The sequence below is a fragment of the Oryzias latipes genome, chromosome 19, assembly GCF_053564925.1.
Source record: "Oryzias latipes strain Hd-rR chromosome 19, Olatipes_Hd-rR_3.1".
Classification (NCBI taxonomy): domain Eukaryota; kingdom Metazoa; phylum Chordata; class Actinopteri; order Beloniformes; family Adrianichthyidae; genus Oryzias; species Oryzias latipes.
The window spans coordinates 27622501-27627515 of record NC_136255.1 but is presented as its reverse complement, the minus strand read 5'-3'; the positions used below and the strand labels follow the sequence as shown (position 1 = coordinate 27627515).

Below are 5015 nucleotides of genomic sequence, written 5' to 3'. Positions count from 1 at the left end.
CACATGCACCCCCTCCCCCGCAGCCCCCCAGGACAGATTTGCCCCCCTGACTGTTGATTTCTGTTTTTAGCAGCTGCTAAAAACAGCAGCCCCCTCAGAGAACAGAGTTGCATAATCAGCACGTCAGCATTGTTCCTCTCATAGTAACAAGTGATGCTGACGGCAGGGAGGCAGACGAGAGGAAGAGGAAGAGCAGCAGAACAAAAAGCAACGGGGGGGGGGGTCACTTTGTGATGAGGTTACATCACAGCCCCCTCCAAGAGAAAGTCAGGAAGTTTTGTTAAAGCAGATGCAGCTTTGTCCTTTAGTACATAAGGAATGAGCGGCCCGGCCGCTGCAATGAACTGCTGATCTGCTGCCGCTCTGACTCTGCCTGTGGTCCCAAGTGGAGGGTTCGAACGCTGGAACAAGGTTTGCTTCAGGGCGGACCTCAGACTGGGAACCTGCATGTCTTTGTCGTCATGGCAGCAGATGGACACATGCTGAACGGACGACAGTCCATCATCTGCGTCTACAATGACCACAGGCACCAAAAATGGTACGTGCCGTTTTCATGACGTGACTTCAGGTGGGCCGGACGAGCCTCACCTGCAGTGCAGACACACCTGGTCTCCCCTGAAGCTGCTGCAGTGTTAGGAGGCGCCCAGCAGAGACTCAAAGTGGGGGTCCAACCTTCTCCTGGGGCCTTCTCTGCTCTCCATGCTGTAAAACTTTTGACATTGTTGATTTCTAACAGTTTAAAAAAACATCCCTGTTGCTATGGAGACAGACTGCAGGGATGAAATCCAGGACAACAAAAAACACTGATTTCTGCTCTGATGATAATCAAACATAACAGAGATCGCGGACAGGCTGAGGCTTCATTTCACTCTTTAATCTCATGACTGACTGAAGGGACCAGAACAAAATCTACTTCCTGTTTATTCATTTTCCTTTCAGGACATTATTCTGGATCAATTTCTGTCACGATTCATCTTATTGTTTTCCTTTAGCTCAACATGATAAATATTGAGGTTCAGCCCCTCTGAAACAGGATGTGATGTATAGTTCATGTCCTCAGAAGGGTGAACCTTTTTTCAAAGTAAAAGCACAATCTGAGCTCTGAGACTGTGGTTGTGTCTGAATTCCTTCCCTACTCACTCTATAGCGCGTTCTCCATGTTCTAGTGTTGTCTGAATCTACAATTCCACAGTCCAGTGCCTTAGAAAATTCCCAGAAGTCTTTGCAAAAAACCAGTGTGCATCGATGCTCACTATATCTGAGAATATAGACCACAATGCATTGCAGCGGAACAATTTTTTCCCAAAAAATGTGTTTTTTCAATAAATCAGTGGACTCATAAATAATCGTCACAAAACGCTCGTATTAATTAGATTTTCACTTCGTGAAATCGATGATGTCATTTAAAAGACGTAGTGAGCGTGGTGTCAGAATTTCTTTTAGAATTCAGGGCTCTACATAGAGCTGCACTGTTGAGTTTTTAGTATTTAGGGCAGGAATTCAGACTCAGCTATGGAGAGAGGCTCGTGTGTTTTCAGCTTCATGTTTTCATTCTTCTGGGGGGGGGGGGTTAACAGCTAACATCTAGTGTGTGTGTGGAGGGAGTGGAGGCGGGGGCTCGTCCATGAGTGTGGGGGGGGCTTGTCCGTGACTGTGGGGGAAACATGAGAGCGAACAGAGTGTACCAGGCGCTGTTTTCCTGGACTGCTTCCAGCTATGTGCTTTGGCGACGCCTCCTGCCATGATGATGCCCCCCCCCCCTCACATGCTGCCACTGATACCCGTGCAGCGTTCTGTCCTCTAATGCCCCCCCCCTCCCGCCTCTTCTGCATGTCCTCATTTTTCCCTCCACACTCTCGACCTCTGACAGCTTCACAACAGCAGAGGCCTCGGTCATGTCAGGTGACCCGCCCCCCGGGTCAAATCTGCAGGCCGGTGGAACCGGGTCACAGCGGAACCCTTCAGAGGAGCAGCAAAGATCTTGACTCTGGCACGTGTTCCGAACGCTTAGAGGTGATCCTTCAAACCCTCTGGTGAGCGGATCAGCTGCTCGGTGGCCCGCAGACGGTTCTGGACCTCTGAGGAAGTTCTGCTCACATCAGAAAGCCCGTCTTTGAAATGGGCCAAACAGAACCCAAAGATTATATTTTACATCATTTTTCTGTTGGTCGGTGTTGGTAAAGGAGTGGTTCAGACAACGCTGTTAAAGTCTAAACGACCGTTAGCGAATGTCCGTCGGCACAACAGGAAGTTAGCTTGAAACGCTAATAATGAAAACAGTTAGCATGCTAAAGGCCGTGTCACACAACCACGACGTACAATCTGCACATGTTACACAGAGGAAAATTGGTCATATGTGGAAAAAGCCAGAAAAGTTGGGGTTTTTCCGTGAAATTTTCACTTGTATCAGGAATGAACCATGTTAAAACCACAGAAGAAGAACTGTCAGGTCCGGCTGGACGTCATGAAAAGTCGCAGACGGCCGTTTCCAAATGTGAAGCCTTTAATGTCGCTTCACTGGTTCCTGTCGGCTGCAACCACGCCAAACACGGCACAAGACGAAAGACCGGCCCTGACGCCGTTTGCTCATTTGATTGTCTCACGACGCTCTTTTATATTGACTCCGCCCCCACCCACACTCTTCCTATCACATTCTTGCACTGACTGGAGCCCCAAAGGAAGCACAGAACACAACAGAATCACTTCACGCTAGCAGCACGGAACAGAGGAACACAGCTCAACGTCAGTCGTTGCTCCACGAAGAAACCACGCAAAGAACACGCAAACCAACGTAGAACATTAACCATGTCTGATTACTGCACTGTTTACATACAATTCATTAATGATTTGAGCGTCATTTCCATAATTGTAACGTTATATGTGCGCCGTATACATGATAAAAGCTTTACATCGGTGGTTCATGCAGGAAAAGTCTGGTAGACAGACGTGGAACGGTCGTGGAAAGACACAAATCACACAAGTGAGGAAGATTTACGTAATAATTACGTAAACACGATGTATGCTTAGACTGCATAATTCTAAACCGATTAAGAATTCTGAACAGCTCAAAACCAAATTCACATAAAGACCCGTCAGCTGAAACCCTCGATGGACATCTGTGCACACAAGAAACACGCATGAATGACGTGTTACACGCATGCATCACGAAAGACCCACATTTACGCAAACTGTACGAAGTGGCTGTTTGACGGCCTTGGGTGGGATTTTGACACTAAAATTGCAGCAAACTTTCTTGAGGAAGAACGTTTGGTCCCTATGGGATGTCAGGCCTGTGACATCAGAAGACGGCAGAACCCAAGTATAGCTATCATTTATTTACAAGGCCCTTTCACAATAACAGTCCATTGATGGTGAAAACAATCTAACGAAAGTTCCAAAAATAGCATCTGAAATCCTCCTCTTCTTTACATAACGCCAGCTGACATCATACATGACGTCACACAGATTTACAGCTGCGTGGCTCCAGAAATAGACTGTTTCCTGTCGCCGGCCTTCTCTCCGAGTGGAGAGAAAATCCGCTTCTTCCCGTGACTTTGATGTTGGCGGCGGCGGGCTGCTGCTGACGGTGGGACGTCCCCGCATTGATCTGACTCCGCGCTCCGTCAGCAGCTGATCAAACTTCTGAAGCAGATTGCATAATGTAGCAGCAGAATCAGGGCAGGGGAGGCTTAGAACAGCAGCCGCTGTGGCTGTGATGGAGGGATTGCATAAGCGAGGAGAAGGGATGGATTCAGGTCATGGTGGCTCTGGGAGCTGTCGCCAGCGATTAGACCAGACACGCTCAGGAAACGCCAGAGTCTGGCGAGGCCGAGAGAGGCCGCGCTTCCAGGCTGTGGAGCCTTTCCGCTCGGCTGCTGTTCTATTCCTGAGCCGCCAGCGTCCAAAAATAAAACAGAAGAAAGGAGTGGGTGAGCACATGAATATGGAGCAACGCTCCCCGCCTCCTCTCAACCAGTCACAGCATGTTCCATTCACCCACCAAACACCACGGAGTTTCAACTTAAAAGCTGGGATTTCCAGTTAAACGGTGCAGATCGTTTACTGCAAATGAATCCTGCAAATCACCAACCACAAGGGGGCAAAATGCAGTGCTTTCGTGTGCACGTCCCAAGTCCGGGTACATGGAGAAAGTTGCAACATCACTGTAAAGACAGGAAGTCGGCAAAAGAACAGAAGAAAACTCAGCCAGTCAATAGAAAACATCAGTCAGAAAAAGCAGACTGACCCAATTGGTTAACTTTACATCCAGTATATACAACATTCTGAGCATCGCAGGAAATGCATCAAGGGTTCAACCTTTACATTTAGTTTCTGACTGGTTCTAGACCTGGAAGGTTCTGGACCTGGTCTGCCCGTTTTCAAAGGCAGACGTTTGTAGGAATCCAACTTCAGAGCACAGCTGGATCTCAGCTTCCCATCAGATGGGTCTGAATCGGACCTTCATCTTTGGTTTGTATTGAAATGAACCCAGAAGGCAGCAGATGACGGTTCTACCTGAGGGCTCATGATGTGTCAAGATGAGGATAAGTTCTGGAAAGGAGGAGCTGGTTGGAGACGTTTGTGCATCGGAACAGGAAGTCATTTCCAGTCATTTCGTTTTGGAGCAGGCCTGAAGAAAGAACCCAGATGTTTGTTCTGATGGAAAACGTGCTGGACGCTCCACCATCCTCCTTCAGCATCAGACGCTGTCAGGACGTTTCTCCGTCGTTCTGCTTCCAGCTCTGAACGCTGCTGGGCCTCTGCTGCGATGCGTTCACGAGGACAAAGCTCTCCTCTAAGCGTGGGCTGCATGGAGGCGGCAGAGCATGATGTGGGTCAGGGTCCCCTGAAGGGTCCCCATGGCTCATTACATGAGGCCGCTACCAGAGGTGACCTGATGACTGCTCCGTGAAGCTGTCAGAGGATAAAGGCCTGCTGTCCATTTGAAACAACTTTATTGATCAGCATTCAGAGAACAAAAAACTCCAGAAGGTTTCAGCGTCTCGGTTCTTGAG

At 48.6% G+C, this 5015-nt stretch overlaps 1 long non-coding RNA gene across 1 annotated transcript in view; it reads left to right on the top strand.

The window, feature by feature from the left end:
- Positions 1 to 264: 264 nt before the first annotated feature.
- Positions 265 to 5015, top strand: part of LOC110014463 (uncharacterized) — a 14216-nt gene continuing 9465 nt past the window's right edge. The window contains exon 1 of the long non-coding RNA XR_002872165.2: positions 265 to 538. This is a non-coding gene — a long non-coding RNA (uncharacterized LOC110014463). The remainder of the gene's footprint in view (positions 539 to 5015) is intronic.